We start from the raw sequence: 21611 nt of genomic DNA on the forward strand, positions 1-21611 counted from the left end.
AAATAAAATTCTGTCAAGAGCATCTGTTCAGTTCAGTATCTCTCTTCATTGTTATGGATTGAGATGAACAGAAATTGCTTCAGTCCAGCTGAACTTTTTCTGTACCTTTCAGCATATTTCTCATCACTGTTGGGTTTAAAAGTTTAGATTGATTTCCAAGGAATTCACTTGCGTGCATGTGTGTGTGTGTACATAATACATTAGTGATTTCATCATCTGCTTTCTCATCATTACTGACTTCATTATAATAGCTCCTTGGAGAGATGGACAAACAATTCTGCCTGAAGTTGTTTGAATTAAGACCACAAGGCCTGAGAACCAGAAGGGTCTCAGTTTCTAATTCCAGATACCTCACAATTGACAGTAGTGTTTTTAATTCCTTTTCTGTCTAGTTTGGCGAAGTGATGGTGAGGCAATTTGCACTAAGAAACCTCCAAGTCTTATAAGTTTTGTGGGTGAGCAAGGCCTATTTCCTTCCTCCTTGTGACTTCTGACTGTACCTAAGAGCCTACAAATTATTGGCAACCTCAGAGGCAGCTGATGTAACTTCTCTGAAGCCTAGCACCATTCTCCAGACATTCACGTCCCCTCCTTTCAGCTCAGAGAGGTCAACTTGAGTGTTGCTTTCTGCTTTCTGAGGCTGGTCAAAGAGTAGAGGAACATACCACATTCATCCCGACGCAATCAAGACTGCAAATTCAGTGTGTCCACTGAGGCTTTCTTGTAATGACACATTTTGAGGAGCACTACTTCCCTTAATCTACTGAATTCATCTAAACGGTTTTCTTTCTTTCTTTTCTGATTTTTAATTTCTGCGTGGTGCCTAAGGAATCTGGAGAGGTTGCCATCTCAGGCTGTGCTTTATTATCCTGCAGTGCAAACCAGTGTAGAGAACTTATTTAGCCTGTATGCCATAAAAACTAGCTTTCTTTGGAAAGTTCCCAAATCTCAGACCTGTATGCTCTTCTTTTCTGCTCATCCTGTTTCCTCTTCATGCTTGTACCCAGTACAAAATATCCGTATTTCTGCGTGTCTGCTCTGTATTATTGGATGTTTAGGGAAATACCAAATATCCCTTTCCCAAGACTTTTGGACAACTGACAGAAGGAAGGAAGTGGTCTGATTTGCATTACTGACACGGACTCCAAATACCTCAGACTGCCAAATTAGGAAAGTCTTAGCAATGTACTTTTTCAATAAAACAATACTTCAGAGAGTTAGCTTTTTCAAACAGATGAGCTGTACAGAATTACAACTGTCTACTTCTTTTTGATGGATCTAAAGTTATTGATGAGTTACGAGCTTGGTCTTTTGGAAATGAATTCTGACTGTTCATTTCCTAAGTTCAGTGCAGTGCAGGGGTCATGGCTTTTGTATTTATCAACATCTTGCATTCTCTCATGTTTTGTGCTTTCCACGGTCCAAGAGAAGCACAGCTGGTTGATTGTAATTTTGTTTTGTTTTCAGCATTTTTATTTGTGTGAATTAAAAGGCAAAGGGGATTCTGCAAGTCTCCCATTTCCTAGCCTCATCCTGAGCTATATAAAATGAAGCAAATCTAAAGCTAGCTGGTTTTTCCACCATTCTTTTCTCTGGTGTAAATAATCTTTTAAATCTTGGCTCATTCTTTCCTTAAGCAATCAGTCATGAATACCTCTTTCTATCTACCTGAATAGTATTAATAAAAATTGTATAAAGATTCAAAGTGATCGGTACCCAATCGGAATAACTAAAGAAATCAAACTGGTCTTAGGAGGTGATTCTTTGTCTATTTTCCATAATTAAGATAAATGCCTCTGTAGACTATATTAGGTAAGTTAATGTATACTGTAGCCAAGTTCTGATGAGTATGAATTATCAGGATACTAATCAGCCACATTAGAAAAGCTGGACACAGATCTGTTACCGTAAGCAAGGTCTTGTCCCTATCGGAAACAGTACTGTTTCATCACGTGGTTTAGTAGAAATGGTGATGAATGCGGTTTTGCCTGTGCCTATATTAACAGTTAAGTCAGCCTCAGTGTGTTCACTCCTGTGAAGTCTGGCTCATTTGCTGTGGATATTCTGAGTTGCAGGATGATAATACACAGTCCCGCTTACAGATGCCACTTCCTGCTTTGTAGTGTTCATTGCAGCTGTCGTGATCAGGTGGAAGACTGGTCTCCAAGATGTCAGTCTGTCACTGTTACCACATGCTGAACTCTCCTTCCCATGCAATATAGAGCTGCCTCTCAGCTACCCGCTGGCATAACTGTAGCATTATTTCAAGCATAAGCATGTGACTTGCTGGTTGCAGATGACTTATTTCCTGTAGAAAATCCTAAAGCTAAATTGTGTTGCAATGTACACCAAAGAAACAGTGAACAGAAATTCAAAGGAAGCCACCTATATTTGCTTTACTGGAGAAAAAGAGAAGCACTTCAAAGGCAGAGGTCATCTGTGTAGTTGATGTCCTAATGCCCAGCTCCACTACTGGTTTGAGCAAGTGGTATGTACTTGTACTCATGTCCTGGTAGGCTTGAAGGGGCAGAGGTGAGGAGGAAGCACTGGCATATAAAACATCTGATCTCATGGAACGTAGCATCTAGATGAACTGTATGTCTCTGTCTTGTGGTGTGACTGCAGAGCAAGAGAAGTGGTGGAGCTGCAACAGCAAACTTGGAAGATCTTCTAAACGGAAAAAAAGGTTTAATTTCTGAACAGGAAATTAAACCTCTGAACGGTTTTGGGCAGACGTGTGTCTGAAGACAAATCTGCATACAGGTGTCAATGCTGCCTACCAATTTTATAACTGTAAAAGGAAACTGGAAGATAAAAGGCAAAGGCTATCTGTTCCTGTGAAACGTTTTTTACTGGTAAGTGCAGAGCAAGTCCTCCTGTGCAGGAGCTTATAACTAATGGCACAGTAATGTAGCTATCTTGACAATCATGTGGCCTTGAGGAAGTGGGAAAAATAGTTCATGTCTCTGGTTTTCCTACTGTGTAGTGGTTCCCTTTGTGGTGCTGCTCAGCCCTCTTTTTACTCAGGTGCAGAGGAAGGAGGTATTTTGCCTGGGCAGCAAGGATTGCTGTTCTGAGTTTGACGTGCACTTCACTCACAGCAAGCAAGTCTAGGGAGGGAAACGTTCAGTTGTGAGCAAATTAGATTCATGCTTATACTGTACAAATGTGTCTCTTGTAAGAAGATCAGATGGGATTTTAAGATTTCGTTCTTCTCCAGCTACCTTTCCCTGTACTGAGCTTCCTAGGAAAATAAAGAATCCGTTTTCATTATTTTCATCTCTCTTAATGGGGGCACCCAAAGGTGGTGCTTTCACCAAGTGATCTGTGTTTCAGTGAGTAGGCTTTTTTATTTTTTTGTTTTAATTTTGCCATATGGTCAAAGCCTTGAGTTTTTCCTATCTCATGTGGTTGAGGTAAATCACACAATCCCAGTTTATTTGCTCTTTTTCAGTATTGGTCTTGAGACCCGGGGAGACAACAACTACAAGATTCAGCAGATAGTATTGGAGCAATTTCCATTTTGGGACACCATTTTCTGCTAGGAACAAGTTGTTCAACTACTTCCTAAAGAATAATGGTGCCAGTAGAAGATTTCCATGAAGCAACACTAAAAAAAAGCTATTGAAACGGAAACTCTTTTCTGTCACAAGGGATCTCGCTCAACTTAACTAAATGACAGGCAAAAGAGCATCATTACTGCCCTCACTGAATTGTGGATTATTCTCTCTTTCTTCCTCTACAATCCTACAAACACTGCTTGGGACACTGGAAGTGGGCATATAGATACTACATAGCATCTGAGAGGGGAATAGATGGAAGAGTTTGTTCTTTCTTCTCTGAAGAAACAGTGGTCTCTAACAGTTTGTCAAGATATCTACATTTGAAAAGAAGGAAACTTTTTTTCTTTCTAAATTAATGGTAACTGATAACTGTTCCTCTGTCTCCAGCAGCATGTTCAGGCCATCCTCTACAAAACAGGTGGGGTTATTTAGTGAGCTGCCATTTCCAATTGGTTGCAGAAAGCCTATTCAAGTATTGCCTGAATTTGTTTTGGATATTCACCTGAGTGTGGTAGGGCTGACAGAATGTTCTTTTGGGGCAAGTGGAGGAACTACAGTAACCACAGAATAAAATGGCGTATGCACCCACTGACCTTGCTGTTATCACGTACTCTTCCTCTTCCAAACACCCACAGCTAATCACAACTACTGTTTTGCAAGCTGAGAGTTGCATGGTCACCCATGTCGGTCATGTTATGAATAATGAAAGCTTCTGCATTTTATGTGCATGCATAAATCTCATGGCTGCTTACTGTTGTGGTTAGCTGTGTGGATGGGTGTTCCTAATGCAGATTATATTCAGAAGTATGTATTCTGAATCTTCAGAATCTTTTTTAAAACATTCACTTGTACATACCAAAGGCATTCTCATCTTCTTTTTAAAGAAGCATAATGTAGCTATAACATTCTCTTTCATGAAGTAATATGAAGTTGAAAGAACTTTGAAGTTGAAATCAAGTGATCATTCAATATGTTGCTGGCTTCTCTCTTGATGTTTTAGGGCTAAAGCCAAAAAGGTGTTTAAGAATTTCAATTTACACTGAATAGGATTTAAGAGCCAGTTTCATAAATATATATGTATATTAATTTCAAGTTGCCATCTTTGTCTTTGCCACTTGTCAGAGCTGAGAAAGCTCCATAATGTCTTTTAGTGCGAGAGCATGCAGGTAAGAGTAGAAGAGCACAGATATTAATGAAGCCATAATATTGTTGGGTTGCTGCTTACTACCAAAAGGCTGTGGTCTCCTTAGTTGTTGCCCAGAACCCTGGCTGATGGAAGAGGAAGTAAGACTGGAATTGTACCCTCAGCAACACAGGCTGCTTCTCAAGGACAAGAGCCATTTCTAATGTGACTGGTCACTAGCCATGCAAAGGGGACACTCACCCCTGCCGCTTTCCTGCAGGTTCAGAGAGATGTGCCAATAGGTGGCAAGCAGTAGGTGATACTGTATATACTACATCTTCGAGTGACAGTCGTACACCTCTCATTGCCTGTCTAAACACTGGTGACACAGACTACGCAGGCTCTGCTGGGAATACCCCTCCTTTCACATCTGAGTGAAGTCTGGGTATTTCTCACTGGGTGATGTTCTGCTTGGTGATCATTGAGGGCATGTGCATGGAGAGAAGGAGGAGAATCTTTGTGAAAATTCCAGGACATCTCCCAGAGGAAAGACTGACCAAAACCTGCATGTGTTTCTGACCTGGCTTTCACACTTGTCAGTTGCACCTCCAAACCCCACTAAGCACTCAGGCAGGATTGTGCAGAGCTGGGCTGAGCCCTCAGGGAACAGGGACTGCAGACAGTGTTGTGGGTGCAACCATGTGAAGGAGGAGCGTTGGTGGGGAGTTTTGGGTGGCCATACCTCCCACCTACACCTTGTTCACTGTCCTTGAAGTTCCCCTCCAGTAACTGGGCAGCATCACCTAACAATAGCTTAAACTGAAATTACATTTTCTTCACCTTTTATTAAGAAGTTCTTCCTGCCCATTTTCACCAAGATATTGTATTTTAGTTGGGAAGAGAACAGTTGTAATTTTCTAAATGCGGATTCTGCAGTTGATTCTGTTTGCCCACTGGAGGAAACCTCTTCCATGTTACTGGCAACAGGAAGCAGCTGGCGGTGCTTTTTGTTTTTCCACTGTCTGTAGGAGTTTGTGCCTATAGAAATGAGTGGAAATATTCCCATTGATGTCAGTAGGAAGAGTGATCAGACAAATGCATAACTCTGCAAAGCATCCATGCCCAAGATCTCTAGGGGTCCTTCATGGCATTGGCCTTTTTGATGAAGAGCTTCTTGTTTTCCCTAGTGAAGATTCAGCTCTGTAAAATCCTTGGCAGTGAGAACTGTAATTTCTGGATGCAGGATGACAATTAAAAGTGCAGTTCTCAGTGGCAGAAACTTCAAAATTGCTGGCGTGGAGAGATTGATGTTGGAATCTCTGAAAGAGACAGCGTGTGTAAAAACCTGTGAGAGGGGAAAACCACACATAGCTGACAACTGTTTGAATCATGTGAATACTTCACACTGTGAAATTGTCTTAGTAGAAGCAAAAATCATCAGTAGCACTGAAGGTTGGCTAGAAGAGGGTGTAGCACTGAGAGGTTTAATGCTTGGGGCTGAACTTGCTCAACACACCTGAGCCTTGCAGCTTTTTAATGCAATGTGGAAGATCAGTTTCCAGGCTTCTTTTTTTTTAAGTATAAGATCTATGTATTTATCCTGCTAGTATTCATTTAATGTCAGTTTACTTTGTGACTATGGATGTGTTTAATAAAAATTCTCCATCTGCTTAAGGAAAAAATAGAACTTGTTAAAGTTCATCTGCAAAGATACTTTATTGTGGCTTACTGAGTGCAAAAGACTGGGAGATAAATTCAGTAATTTAGAGGCTGAGGAGGCCATATATATATGTATATATTTCAGTTTGCCCAGAAACCTCCTTCTTTTAACTCCAAAGCTTCCAAAAAAGTTTGTTTGCTGTATTTTGTATATATAAGTGAGTAGAGAAGACCTGATAGCACTGTCTGATAGCACATAGCACATAGCAAGATGTGTCAGCTGGAGCACTGCTGCATGCACCCTCAGCGCCAAGCAACTCCAATTACTCTTTGCTTAGACAAACTTTTTATTCATTGAGGTGCAGTTGTTTGCCAGAGCTATTTGCGATCACGTGGCAGCGGAGGCACAATTAATACATTGTAAAAATAAATTATTTTTTTAATGGCATGTGCTGTGGAGATGTAATGGAGCCCTGCTGGCTTGCGTCTGAGGAGCAGTGCGGGGCCAGGGGGAGGATCTGCCAGCTCATAGCAGAGCACTAGGAAGTCTCTAACCAGCAGGAAAGGGAAAGTGGGCACCAGAATCCCTTTGGGGACTGGGGTTTGGTTTCAGCACAGTGCACTAATGCTGTCAAACTGCCTGTCTCAAGCAGCTGAGGCTGATGAAGTGCCAGTAATTATCACTTAGAAAGCCAGTGGCTGCCAAGGCCATCAACACACACCTTACATGTGCTGGTTGGACTAGTTTGAAGTCACTTCATTTAAAGAAAATAAAGTACTGAGCACACGCTCTGATTCAAGAATAGTGTTGAGTTTTGACAAATAACAGTCAGTGCTGGTGGTAATTATTTTTGTTGTTCAGAGTAGGCTTGGGGGCTGCTTCCTTGGAGTCTATCACTGTTGTTCTTTACTTTGTGTATGAGAGGGCTACTGACACCTCAGATATTTGCTGCAGGCCAAAATAAAGAACTGAAGCTGGCAGGATCTCATTTTCCATTCCTGTGAACTGGACAGAGAGAAAATTAAAAATAGCCTTTGTTAGAAAGAAAAAGATCTTCTTTTGCAGCTAATTTCCAGCTTCTGTAAAGAAAAAGATTTGGAGTGGAAGGGCTATGTGGGGAAGAAGCTGTCTGCATAACAACATTGCTCACAGTCCTGTCAAGCAACCTGTATGTAAAACCATAGCTTGGGGCAGAGCAAATGTCATTGATTTCCTTCTGAAGGGATCTGAGTAGCAGCTCTTCATCAGCATTCCCAATTAGTATTGGATCTGTGCCTTTACAAAAGGTAGTGTCACATACTGGCTTAATCTAAGTCTTTGTGGAATACAGGAGAAATTACGCTTTTCAAATATAATTTCAAGACCTGTGAACCAAGATGCTTGCTTATGGCCTAGAGAACACCAAATGTTACATCATGAAAATAAATGGAAAACATATTGCTTTTCATTATTTCATCTATGCGAGCACTTTACTGTGTCTAATTCTGCTAATCTAAAATTACAAACAAAATTACTCTGATATAATCTAATTTTCATTATAGACACCAAATGCTGTTATGCTGGGCAACAAATTAGCTTAAGGTAATTCTGTCTTTAGAAAATATAGTTGTAATCAATGGATTTATAGTTTAATAAAGTCTCGTGATATATCTTTGCTCTGTAGCTTATAGAGCTTTATTTTCAGTTCAGCATTCCCATTAGTCTAATTTAGGTTTATTGGTACGATCACTAGATTTAAGATAGGCCCTTTTATTTCTCACCAACAAGAAGTGTCAGTGTGAGATACTGGAATGAAGCAGGAACCAATTACAAGGGATTTTATTGCAAAGCTGCTGATGGATGATATCTAGGGGCAATGGTGAGTTGTAAGATCCTGTGTTTTGTCTAGAATTTGGAAGGGGCAGGGGACAGTGAGAATATGTGTGCTGGTATATCTTTGTTTTTTGACAAATAGCTCCAGTCTCAAGATTTAAAAGCTGAGTCTTGTTTCACCAAGAACCAGCAGCAGAGCTCCCAAACAGATGGATATGAAGAATGAATTGCAACTTCATTTTACATTAAAGGGAGGGGCAAGCCTATCTTTAACTGTGGCCCATTGTCTTACATAGGAAAAAAACACCTGAAAATTGAATCTAAACTATTGTTTTCCACGTAAACTAATTTATTCCTGCACAGCATTTCACTGTTGGTTCCTTTAAAATAGGTCGTTGTGGGTTTGTTGTTGTTGACTGGTAAATGGCTAAGCATAACAAAAAGTGCCCCAGTTCTGGGGTTCAGAGCAGTGGCGTGTGCCAGCTGTTGGTGCCAGGACTTCTTGGGAATGCTGGAAATGAAGTCTCCACATCAAGGTGTTGATTTTGGAAGGGAGATGATGTATGTCCATGCCCATGCAGGCTTTCATTAGAGGAAGTGCTGGTGTTTTAACAAAGGCACGCACGGTAAGTGGGCTGTGGATCTGGGTCATTTGCAGCACGTAGGCGAGATGTGGTGTGACAGTTTTGCAGACTGTTCAACATCCTAAGCATGTGTGCACATGGGTGTGGCTTTCAAGTTGGCTGATTGTGTGTGATACGCAGTACATATATTTCTATTTCAGAGTATTCAGTATGTGAGGAAATGGGAACGTGCCCTGGTTTAGGATCTTCTGATGGATGTTTGTAGTGGTCTGTCCCTGTCTCAAAAGACTGCAGTCTTCCTTAGGATGGCATGTTTTAACATTGAATAAAACCTAGAATTAAATTTGTGGGGCTTAGGAGAGGAGCAATCCATCTCAGTCCCTCTGACATACCTTGTTGTGGCTGTGGCAGAGTTCTGAAGGATGGAGCTGCCATACAGGCAGCTCTTTCACTCAGGCTGTGTTAGCACAGCGGGCTGGGGAAGAATGGTGTGATTCTGTGTGTGGGCCCCAGCAGTGAAGGAAGGCTTCTGCTGACAGCACAGGGAGACCTTATCTCTGGTATAATTGGGGTAACGGGTATGGCAGGCAGCAGCTTCCCCTTCCCCTGCCCCCCTGTCTCCCATGCTTTTGGATTAAAGAGAGGGTTTCTCCACTGAGAATGCTGCATTTTATAGGGACAGGAACCAAGAGACAGTTCATTTCTATGGAGAGTTGCTATAAATAGCTTGCTCTGTTAACATACATTCTTTCGCTAAATGAATCCTACAAGCAGGGTTTTGTTCCAAGCCCACAGAATACTTTGTATGTCCTTGTCGCTTTGCACGTGCTCACTGAGACATTGGCATTTCCCCTCGACACCCCTGTGTGGTGATGGAGTCAGCCTCATGGATAGGCCTCTGGTGACTCTTCTTTTGTCCATTGCTGATAGCAGAGGGACCTCTGGACACATCTGCTCTGAAGACAAGTAGGGCAGAACTTACTGGAGTTCGTGCTCACTGGTTTGAGATCACACCGCCATGCTTTGTGCTGCCCTACTCTCTCCTAATGCCACGGTTGTGGTTGGATGCTGCCAATACTGCAGCACTGGAGAGCCGCACAGCTCTTTTGGGAAGCTTATAATTGCTCTGCTGTGAGTTCTAGAGTGAGGCAGAAATCTCTGCCATGAGAAAAACGCCTTCTGGTGCTGCTAGAGCAACATGAATGCTGCTGAGGTAAGCAGTTCCTGCTGTGTGGCATGTCTGTAGTACTGAAGCAATGCAGCTTTTTATTTTCTTCCTCTTGTGTACGTGTGATGCTGGAAATCCTCTCCTTTAGAGAAGGCTTATGACTTTCATTCAAACCTGCCTTCTGCACTGGGCTGTTGGATGCCCTTCCCCACTGTGCGTGAGGTAGCTATTGAAATTCTAACTGAGCTGTGAGGTGTCTGTCTGGAAAAGGAAAAGGCCTGTGAGCTCAGCTGGTTGATAGAACATCGGTGCTTATGAGGAAGCATATTCTCTCTTACATTCTGTTCTTTTAAATGCATCTGTGGAAACTGTATCATCTCCACTCCCCATGTGTGCTTCCCTTTCTCGATGCTCTGCTGTGTCTGTGGTTCTTTGAGACACTTGCTATGACCCCATGTCCATGTGGTGTGTTAAAAGGGAGGTGAGCTGTGGCTGAGCATGTGTGACCAGAGGAGGGAAAGGTGAAAGAGTAGACCGGTTGTCATCAGTGGTGAGTGCTGCGGGGCATGGAAATCAGGGTCTGGGTGTGACAGGTAGTGTGGGCTGCCAGCTGCAATGCCGGTGGCATTGGGTCTGTGGGAGTCCCAAATTCTGTTGACACTCTGCCATTAGATGTAAACATACATGTGTGGGAAGTGAACTTGACATTTTTGGCACGTGTTCTTTCATTTTAAAATGCAGGTATTGATTTAGTGGCTCCCATCGCTGTTGCTGGTAATGTTTACTGCTGTAATCTACACAACTGACCCTTGCAGCTGCTCCCAGATTGTGCAAATGGTTTTTGGAGGGGAAATTAATGAGCTTGCTTTCAGACGGAAATAAAAATAAATAAATAAAAATCTTGCCACTCTATGGCTCTCAGGCACATATCCCCTCTTGTTTCCCATGGGCTTGTTATGGATATGTGCTCCCAGGGACTGTGCTGCCAGCCGATACCATTTGTACATTTTCCACAATTCGTAACCCAGCGCCATAGCGGCTGTGACCATGCACGTGCTGCTCTGAATGCCCCTTCTCACATGTCCCCTGCTCCTGGTGGCCCCGTGCCGCAGCCGGAGGCTGGGCGCTGCCTGAATGAGCCTTGTGTTTCATGGGGCAGTTTCTAGGGCAAAATCAAACATGACATTTCCGAAATGTAAGAGTCCAAACTAGCTTGAGCATGAAAAAGCAGAGCCTGTGAATGCTTTTTGTGTTGTTTCTTGCCTTATTCTCAATGATTTACAGCCTCTCGTAGTGGGGGAGGGGGAGGCTGAATGTGCTTTTATAACTCCAATTACACCTGCAGAAGTGTTCCAGGAGAGTGGTCCGTGCTTTTTGGCCAGTGGCCCAGAGGAGAGCTGCCAGGCCCATTCCTCAGTTTGCTCTCTGCTGCTCATCCCCAGGGTGCCTGCAGGCGCAGCAGGAGCCGATAGTGACCCAGATGTGCTGTTCCCAAAATGCCGCTTGTTTCCAGCGCTTGGCGTGCTGGCGTATTTGACACATGGTTAAGCACGCATCCTTCATCGGGTCAAAACGCGTGTCCCTGGTACTATATGGGCTGCTGTCTTCATGGGGTAACTGCTGCCACGGGTAGTAGCTGCTGGACTGGCCAGCAAGGCATACGGCCTCATGGTGCTGCCTGCACCAGGTTTGTTGTGATGCATGATGCTGGATGCTGGCACAGCCCAACCCCTCTGAGAGAGTAAGCACTGTCATAGAGGCTTTGAAATGTATTGCAAATAGCAGTGTTTTGCTTTGACAGCCATCTCTTTATCACAACAATATTTTTTCCTTTTCTTGACTGCTTAAACTTCCCATGGGGTTAACAGGCATGCGTTTTGCTCCTGTGGGCTTTGCTACCTGCAATGATACATAAAAGGAACAGTGGGAGAGGCTTTTTTCCACTAGCGTGTTTGGCAGAGGATGAAGGACAGTGTTCTTCCCCTCCTCATGTTCTTCTTGCCAGAGTTACATTTCAGGTTCCTTCATCTGTAGACAGAACTATTACAAGTTTATATGTATGCAAATATATATTTATATACACAAATAATTATTATATAGATATATCTAAAGTCATCACAGAATCATGGATATATAGATACCTGTATCTGATCCCCATGACTGGTACAGGAAGCTAGTCCTCTCTCCCCTTGCCCAAGCAATAGACTCAGTCTTTATTCACTTACGTGGATCCCAAGCCATGCAGCCTCATTCAGCGTGGCAAAACAGATACCCCATTGACGCAGCTCCACCTGCAGATCTCTCCATTATCTCTTGTCTGTCACCACGGGCAACACCAGGGTCCCTCAGTGAGGCCAAAATCTGTGTGTCCACCTCAGCATTCCCCTCAGCTTCAGCTAGAGCTCAGCACATTCTTTGTTTGTGATGTCTTTTTACACACTCTGCTCTCCAGACCACACTGCTGAAATTCATGTTCATGTCTTCCTGTGATGTCTTGATTTATTGCAACATCATTTTCTCTGCCCCCTACAAATTACACTTCCATCTGTCTGGAATGTCTTTGCAAATGAAACTTGTTCAGCTCCCTCATTTCTTTAGAGCGTTGCCTCCCCAGTGTGTTCCTCTGCTGACTCCTTCATTCGCACAAGGTGCCTGTCTTCAGCACCAAAGCTTTCCTCTCCATCATCCTCCATCCTTCTCCTCCAGCCAACCCTGCTGCCAGTCTCTCCACTGCATCCCAGTGGTATCCAAATGGCAGCTGTATGTTTTCTGCAGTCTTCACCCGCCCCATTATGCAGCTGGCAAGACAATTTTATTGTTGTCCTCCAGGTCTCTCCTTCACAGCACTCTTCTCCTGGGAGAGCCTCCAAAACCCCTGGGGCTGCCAGCATGCTGGGGCTGGCTGGCTTTCTTGCTTGCCCTTCCCTGCATTGCACACTGGGGGTTGTATCCACCAGCTTTTTGCTTGTTTTGAGGTGATGCAGCGTTCCTAATTCAGGTGGATTCATCTTCACGTTGAGCGTAGCCCTTTGTGTGCACCAAAGGCAAGCTGAGGAGTTTTAGGCCTTGCTGAGATTCAGGCCATAACCAGTACCCTCTACCACTGCCAGCTTGTAAAAAATAGGCCATGCGTGCAGCGATGGCGGTGGTGTCACCATGGCAATGCGAGAAAGGCTGAGATCGGACAGCAGCTCTCTGCAGGCTGACTGGAGCGACTGCAGTCTGCAGCAGGGTGGCATGCAGCTCTCTGGAGGGCACTTGGGGCCCCAGCAGCCCTGTGCAGAAAGCTTAACAAAAACACCAGTGCTGCCAGTGCTGCTGTGAGCTGGGAAGGTGGTCACTCCATCTCTCTTTAATAACGTGGCTGTGTTTTAAAAGGGAGAACTGCCTTCTTTTCTGTATTCTGGGCATTATGCTGATACTGGCAGAAGGTCTCTGAATATCAAGAAAGCAGAATACCCTCATTAAAGATCTGCTGTGAGGATGTGAGAGTAATATATTGCTGGTAGAGATGAGGCTGGCTTTGTGCAGCAATAAAACAAGAATATTAAACAGGAAGCCAATGACACTTCTGAAACATGCATGAGACAGTAATCCAGATGCTGTTCTGGGATACAGCACAACCCTTAAGCCTTACATCTATGCTCCTCTTTTATTATTTTTTCTATACTGCATCTGCATGGTTGGGGGTGGGGTGTGGTGTGCAGCGAGGGGACTAGGGGATTTTTTGCCTGGTTTCCTGAGGAAGCAGGAGTGAGTCTGTTAACAAGCACATCTGTGGGTCAGTCCTCATCCCTGTGGCTGGGTGGGCTGCCTCCATCTGGGGAGGGAGCTGCTGTGCCCACACCTCCTGTCTGCTCCATGCTCCGAGCACGGAGCTTGTGGCTAACAGCATGGAGGGGTGGGCTTGTGCCTGAGGGACCTGTGGGGTAAAGCTGGAGTTACAGTTTAGTTGGGTGGGGAGCTGGCTGGCCCAAGCAAGCCGGAAATCTAGGTTCATTAGTTCCCCCACACAGGCTTTTGCTTAATCTTTAAAGACAAGAGACTAGGGGGGAGTTATAAAGAGCGTGACATTTTAAATCCATAGGACATTTCAGCAAAATAAATGCTTTTGTGTGGCTTTTGTATTGCAAAGAGGTTTATATTACTATAGCACGATCCTAGAATTACAAGAGCCCTGCATTTATTCTGGTTCATGCTGGGACACTCGCTTTCGAAGGAGGGACCTGATGGATTTGAGGACAGCGTGAAGGAATAAAGGCTTGATCTGCACTCCAGGCTGGAGCATTATGTCACTGCAAAATCTTTTCATTTGTACTTCTGCTGTGTTGTCCTGAGGATTTAATTTCCTGTTATTCATTATGTGGGAGTCTTTTTTGGAAGCCGCTAGAGAGCACGGTTTTTGTTTGGAAAGTAAACTGTCAAAATAGAGTGATTTTTTGGGTTGTTTTTCTCTTTCTTGTATCCAGAATTCACCAACATGGAATCTCATCATGAAAATAAGTAAATAACTAAATCCATGAGAGACAGGGCTCTTCTTATACTCCCTCCCCCCACGCCCCAACCCTCAGCTCATCAGCTACTTTACATAGATCTTTATAGTACTGATTTTGTAAAGTAAAGCTCTTCCTCTCTCCCTGCTTCGTATCGCATGACAAACGAGGGCCTTGTTTATTTGCTTTATGCAACTTGTCTGATTATAAAAAATAAAGCAGAACATAACATCGTTTATTCCTCAAGTTATTTTGAAACTTCCAGAGAAATAAGAAGTATTTGTTTGTTTTAAGACTTCCAGAAAGATAAAAACAGATTAGACAAAAATGCTCTCCAGAGCAATCCTTTAAAGACCAGCACACTGACGTTGCCAATGGGCCTTTGCTGCTGGGCTTCCTTTTTGGGGAGGTAGGTGGGCAGAGAGGATGTTTTCTTCTTAGGTTTGCTCTACTCATCTGATCTTGGACTTGATAAGCTCCACAATTTTAAAACCACAACCTCCTTTTTTTCCCCATCCCTGCATCTTAGAAGATAAATGTGAACAGCGTGAAAAGGAAGCAGTTTGTTTTCAGCTTGTTGTAGTTCGTAATTAGTTTACAGTGAAGGGCTTTCACTGTGCTTTAATCACAATCCTGTATTCTTTTCTTGCACTGTATACTTTTTGCTGTGCTTTTAAAATTATTATTATTTATTTACTTAAATACAAAATTAGGTATACAAATATCTGGCTCTTTAAAAAATTCAGCATCTTCACTTTGCCATTTGCACCAGGCAATGGGATCACACATGGGTGGTGGGGCTCCTGCTGAGCACGGGTGCTTTGGCTCTGCCAGCCCCAGCCTGCCTGCATGTGGGTTCTTTGTGGGCCATGTTCTTCCTTTGTGTCATTCTGGGGCAATATTTAAATTACTGTAGGTAGGAAAAGCAAACGTGCAAACTTTTTTTTTTGTTCCACTGTCGTAGCACAGGAAGCCACTATAATCTGTGCACATGAATGGGGCCCTGCGCTGCCTGTATTCGGTTTCCAGTTGTCCCATGGCTTGCTCCATGCTGCTTTCACACCACTAAACTGCTTTGCTTTGCTTTTGCACATGAACAAGAACGAGACCTGACACGTGCTGGCCTGGAGATGGGTCAGTCCTGTAAGGAAACATCAGGTAGCTTGTTTTGGGGTGACTAATCCGTTACAGCATTACACATCCACAGCTAAATCCATGGGCTGGCTGAGCTTCAAGAATTCGTTTGTAATACAGAAGTCCCCCTTTCATCCAAGTTTCTCCTAAGAATATAGGATAAGATGCACAGTTTTTTAAAGATGTAAAGCCTTTGAAGTAAATTGGTCATGAGTTGAGACTCTTTCTGGGTATTGCAACATCAGTGTATTTATTCCACATAAAGTGTATGTATGCATGCTCATTTTTGTAGTACATCATAGATGTAATGTCCTTGATTTGAACTTCACACACTAATTAAAGAAAAATATCTATTGCTTAAGTAAGATCCTCTGTTAAGGGGCAGGGGATTGCCTGAAAAAAACAGTCTTTTTTATCTAGAAAGCAACTCTTATACTGCAATCTATTTACACTTCAAAAAGATTTTTACTTCTGCAAGGGGTTTGTAACTACACTGTTTAGGGAGGTTGTTCTACAGGTACTTTAGGGACCTTCCTGTTCCTTTGGAAGAAAAATCTTCCCTTATTCGCAAGAGTCAAACTACAGGATGAACTACTAAAAGTTCCAAAAGCTTGTGTTACACTGGCTATTGCTTTTCTTGCTCTTCCTTTTCCTTTGTTCCTGGTCCTAAAAACAGTGCCCTGGTGTCAGTGGGTGCAAGGCTGGGGTACAGGGAGGGATGCGCTGCTCTGCCGGCCTCGTGCCCTCCAGCTGCATTCTTGAGGACCAGCTAAGAGGCCAGAGAGTGCCATCTATTCTTAGGACTATGGGCTCTATTCATTTCTTTTTTGAAAGAAAAAAAATTGTTTGGTGCATAGCACTTCTCATTTTTCTGTAAAGAGAAATGCGAACACTCTCCCTGCAATTAATGAAGTCATTTTTCTACTGTTTTGAGAACTGAAGTTTGTCACTGCGGTTGCGTACTCCTCACATTGTGAATGGCAGTCTCAGTGTCTGCTCACTGTGAAGCTGGCCAGGAGTTTCACGTGGGGTCACCTCATCCTAGTGGCTGCAGATACCTGACACAGAGTCTGACCAGTCAAGCAGTGAGGGTGAGGTATGGCAGCATGCAGATGAGCTTCCAGCTTAAAAGGCAGCTAAAATACATGCTAATTTCTCTCTTGAGTATTATGGATAGCAAGGATTGCCTAGAATTACAAGATCTTCTCAAACAGATACTTTGGCGCTCATTTAGTTGCTTTATATTCCTTCCAATTTTTGGCTTTCTATATCCATAGCTTTGTGTTGCAAAGCAACTGGGCACCTAGAAAAGCAGCTGAGTACAACAAATATTTGGTTTAGTTTATCCTGCTGGGAAGTTGAGAGAGAAAGAGGTACTATTATTACCAATACTGACCTGACAATATCAACTATCAGTAAGGAACTGAAGCTCTCTTTGGTATTTTAACATCCCAGGGAAAAGGAAACCAAGCAGCATGCTAGTGCAGGGCTGGTAGTAAAGAACAAGCAGGATATAGGAGCTCACTGACAACAGCGTATATTCTGAAGTCAACTGATCTGATATGCAGGGAGATTTAACTGGTGTAGAAAATTAACAGTTCAGCTTATGATCTTTAACAGAGTTTTTCATTTGTTTGTTTTTGTGTTTGGTTGTTTTGTTGGGTTGTTGGTTGGTTTTGTTTGTTTGTTTGCTTACAAAGCCAGAAAAAGTTGAAGCAGAGCCTCTGTATTCTTGTAAAGCATTTTTTCTCCTCTTACCTTCTTCTTAGGACTTGCTGGTACTGCAAGTTGACTTACATCTATTTGGTGAGTTCCTGCTGCTCCAAACAGAAAGAGCAGCAGTTTAAAAGATCTGGTATTCATACATCTGCAAGTTTGATGATGAGGACAGCTGTTTTTGTTCTGAAAGTACACATTTTCTTTGGGACTGGCTTAGGAGACCAGTTACCCTTGTTTGTATCCCCCATCTGCACGAAGCTTTCAGGTAACTGCATGAAGCTTTAGAAAGGAGTTCTACATGACAGACGCAGGATGCCTGCCCTGCTGTATTGCCATCATCCTCTTTCAGATCTTGTCACTGTTGCCTGGCAGGAGGAATCTCCAGATTTGTAATGCTCAATCTTAGCAGTCTGATAACACTGTTACAATTTCTTTTCCTCTGCTGAAACCCAGTGCTGTGCCTTTCCTGGCTGCTTCCTGTGGGAGCTCCCACTCCCCCGATGCCGGCTGGGCTTCTTTGCGTCACACGCTGTTCTCTGGGACCCTCCCCGAGTAATAAATAGGCTCAGGGTAACAGTGAGGCTTCTGTCCCCATGTAAGTGCAAGCCTATAAGCTTCCTTTAAACTTTAAACGTTTCATTGTTGGAAAGCTTTCAGATGTTCACAGGATAAGGGGTCTTTATATATAGCTGGCATTGCGTGGTAAAAGATTGCTTTATGTAAGCTAAGTTTAAGATGTGCAGTTCCTTTATAAACTCAGCATGCAGGAGGTATTTTTTTTCTTCTTGTGCTCAATGTTGCTTTCAGAGGGTTTTTAAATGGTTATTCTTTTTTTTTTATATTTATAAGATTAAAAAAAAAAAAAAAAAAAAAGCCCTAAGGGAGAAATATAAGGAAAATGCACCTCAGATAAAACCAAGCATGTGTGATTCCATGCATTTGTTCAGACATGTCAGCAACCTCCTGCAGAGCCGAGTCCTCAACCTGCCCGATTAGGGGCACTCCAGGCTTTGCTACAATAGGGCCAGAGGAACTCACTACTGACTGGGTTAATTCTTGACCTGAAACCTATTTCCTACTGTGTGTAGCATAATAAACACTAACTACATTAGAACTCTTGAAAAAAGAAGAGTATTGCTTGGTGTGGTAGCCAACATTTTCTATACAAAGTGGATCCAGCTCATTTCTGGATTACACACCCTGATCCAACCATGTTCATTTGTAAACTGCTCTCCAATATGAAAGTCATCTTCTTACCAATTATTACCAAGCACAATAGCCCAGCAACTAGAGATGTGTGGTTCTTCTTGAGGTTTGCAAAGGCAGCAACAAAGGGATATTTCATTTTGACTCTGAGTATCACAAACTGAATTACATCTACTAGAATCCATCTGAAAAATACTTAAGACTATTTATGATTTCAGCCAGTTGCTTCCTCCAGCTGGGTCAACCTTGCGTGCAAGCTGTAACACCTTCAGTATGTACCAGACCAGAATCCTCCTGGCTGTGCACTAAATCATGGCTTTATCTGTTTTATTTGACAGTAAATTATTTTTGCTTTAATGGAAAGCAGTTTTTTGTGGGCTCTTGTCTACAATTGTTCACCACGGTCTTGATCCAAATATCCTGGAAGTTCGTGGGTGTTAATAGAGTTTGGCATGTAAGCTTGGATTAAAAAAGTGGTTACTGTGTCTACTGTCAGTGATTTCTCATTTGCCAGTAAGACTTAACTTTGATCCCAGTCTGAACTGACAAAATATGTTTGGAAATGGATGAGGATAAACAGGGGTTGGCTTTAAAGCAGGCAAGGTGAGGAAACCAAGCATGCTGGTAACGGGACTCTCCTTACCACAATGTATTTTACAAAAGGCTTTTCTCTGGACAAAAAAGCAACTTTTACACAAAACTGAATAGTATGTGTGCAGTGCTGAGGGGGAGGAGGGCATGGGTTGTTGGGTTTTTTTCAGTAAAAAAATTCCAATTTGTTGAAGCTGGTGCTGCTTACAGGAAATGGCTGTTCTTGGCAGACAGTGAGCGTGATTATCTCCCAAGGCTGTTTTTGTGGTGGTTGTTTGTTGTTGGGTTTTTTTTTAGACACTTCAAATAAAGTCTCTTCTTTGAGATTCAGACCAATTTCTCACATCCATTTGTTTTTAAGTATTTTATGCCTTGCCATTTAGGAGAAGATGCTTGGTCAGCTTTCATTTGGACACCACTCCTGCCTTGGCAGTGACATGGGTGTCGTAGCTTGGGGTGATCCTGTTGTAAGCATTTTGGTCTGGGATGGGTAGCAATCTGCAGCAACTGGCAGGAAGCTCACGTTGCTAAAATCAAATACTGTTCCATTCATTGTGCTCAGAAACAGCCTCATTTCATTTCACTTTTGCTTTTATATGACTAGTGGAAGGGGAGTTCAGTTGTTAGTTTCGTCAGAAAAGATTTTCATCCTCAACACTTTTCCTGCATCATTTCTTCTTCCTTCCCCACTCTTCCACTGTCTGTGGTAACAAACCTAAACTTTTACCATATTCCATTAAGTTGGTGCTAGCAGCTTTTTCAATATTAGGTTATACCTCTATACCCTCTAGCCAACTCTTCATAGTGAAGCAAATGGATGCATTTTATGGTAAATGCTTTCTGTTAAAAGAACTAATTGCAAAAGTGGCCTTTTCCAGAAGATACGTACTGTTCAATGAACACTCACATGGTTACTTCCAGCTTTTTGTTTTTTTCCAAGCAGAGGGGAGAAAAGCTCTCCTACATTAGTAATTCTGATCAGGCAAAGCTTTTGTTGCCTCTTCTATTTATTATACTAATTACAAAAATAAATAAATAAATAAATAGCACATCTTAAAGCCTGCATTCATTTCTTTGCACCTCCTATGCTGTATTCTCCAAAGCTAGTAAAGTCAGTCTCACTTTTCTGAGTTTTTTGACTGGTTGTCAAATTTTGGAGATAAGTAGTAGTTTTCAAAGACCTCAAGAAAGAGAAGTATTCCTTCTACATAGGTAGAAGGAAGATCGTTTCTCCGTGAGGAATTATTAAACCTGTCTCTTGGTGCAGAAGGAAATAATGAGCTAATCTGAAGCTGAGGTGCTATCGGTCTGTTTCAAACCTGCCTCATCTCCTAAGTTTCCAACTTTCCTGCATGCAGATGCTGTCCAATTAGTTGGAAGGCAGAAGTAGTCTCTTGACTTGATTTTGCTTTCCAGGCCAAATGCCTGGAAGCTAGGGAGGGAAATGGATGGCACTGGAATAATAATCACCTTCCCCACGTTTGAGCAAAGCAGTTAAGACCCATCTTTTTTTCAGTGTTTTCATGAATTCTGCCAGGCTGTACAATAGATGTTGGGGAAGGACGAGGAGTCGTGTTTTTTCCTTTACTCCTTGGCTTATCCAGGCTATTTAGTTTTCATTTCTTTTTTTTTTTCTTTTTTTCAATCACTGAACTAAGAAAGCGAGCAAGGAAGATGATATTTTGTTTTGCAGTTGTGTGATTAAAAATGCCTACTCCTACAGTCTTGCACAAAAACCTCTTCTGAAGTTTTTACATTCTTTTATTCTGTGTGTTCCCCACCCTGAACTCTCCACCCAAAATGACATTTCAGCCTTATGAAATTGGAGGCCTGCTCTCTAACCAAGATTTAGAGCAGTGTAGCCCAGTGGCCATAATTTAAGTAAAACTTCTTTGGTTGTTCCTGAAGAATGACTTTATTTTCCTAGCTGCGTTTCATGTAACAAGGACCAGTAAAAGTAACATGAGCTGAGAAGCCTCGCCCCTTCGTTTCCTGCACAGTGCTTACAGCATCCTTCAGGAAAGTCAGTGCTGCAAAGATCTGCTGCTGCTGCAGCTGAGACAAGTTTTCTCCATCAATAATGCAGGCCCCTAAGTCATCTGTGTATAGTTGTAAAGTTACTCATTTAGCATTAATTTTACAGATGCCTCTCTCGTGGAAAATTCAGCTCTGTTCTTGGGAGGGAATGGGAGTGTTTCTGAAAGCAGTTCAAGTTCAGTCTGACCTCACCACTTTGGACACACTGAAATGCGCGTCCTTCTCCATTTGCTGCACAGTTATCATTCCCAGAGCCGAATACCAGCAAAATCACAGCTCCTCCATCTTCTAGGGACTTGCAAAATAAATGTTTTAACATCATTGTCAGGCTGTGCTCCATGAGCTGTTCTTTCAAAGATTTCACCTCAAGGAAAAATAAGAAGTAGCTGTCATTTGAAATTTACTCAGCGTTGGCTAAATGATGGCATTTGTCACTTCTGCTCTCCTTGTTATTCAGACTGGCCCTCACGTGTGTCAAACTGGATACTGCATTTTGTTAGTTCTTCTCCCTCTTTGTTCTC

The 21611-nt window shown here is 42.7% G+C and overlaps 1 protein-coding gene across 1 annotated transcript in view; it reads left to right on the forward strand.

Annotated features, from left to right (window-relative positions):
- Positions 1-21611, forward strand: part of FYN (FYN proto-oncogene, Src family tyrosine kinase) — a 125741-nt gene that overhangs the window by 28962 nt on the left and 75168 nt on the right. The gene's annotated exons all lie outside the window — the stretch shown is intronic.

Source organism: Coturnix japonica, chromosome 3 (genome assembly GCF_001577835.2).
Source record: "Coturnix japonica isolate 7356 chromosome 3, Coturnix japonica 2.1, whole genome shotgun sequence".
NCBI classification, from domain to species: Eukaryota; Metazoa; Chordata; class Aves; order Galliformes; family Phasianidae; genus Coturnix; species Coturnix japonica.